This window comes from Nannospalax galili, unplaced genomic scaffold, assembly GCF_000622305.1.
Source record: "Nannospalax galili isolate Female #2095 unplaced genomic scaffold, S.galili_v1.0 scaffold441, whole genome shotgun sequence".
In the NCBI taxonomy this organism is placed as follows: Eukaryota; Metazoa; Chordata; class Mammalia; order Rodentia; family Spalacidae; genus Nannospalax; species Nannospalax galili.
This window is the reverse complement of record NW_008348089.1, coordinates 3,096,743-3,097,070: the sequence shown is the minus strand read 5'-3', so window position 1 is coordinate 3,097,070 and position 328 is coordinate 3,096,743.

The following is a 328-nucleotide window of genomic DNA, read 5'->3' as shown; positions in this document are numbered from 1 at the left end:
ACAGAGTGGATTGAGTAGCTGGGTTGTATTGGATGCAAAGGATCAGGGAGAGGAAAGGTAAGCCTCGGAGCCCCAGAAAGAGGCTGTCAGCCCCAGAAAGAGGCTAGTGAGTGTTGCAGGATCAGGGAAGTAAAGGGAGGTGAGGGCGGGGCCAGGTCCAGAAGCAGTGCTCCTAGGACCCAGGGAAGGCACTAAGTTGGTCTAGGTGAAAAAGATCAGGAAGCAGTATTGGTTCCCCATGTGTCTGGGGACCCAAGACTAGGAATGGCACAGGGCCCAAATTAGTAGAGAGCCGCAGGGGAGATGGAAGGGTGAATGTGGGTGGGCG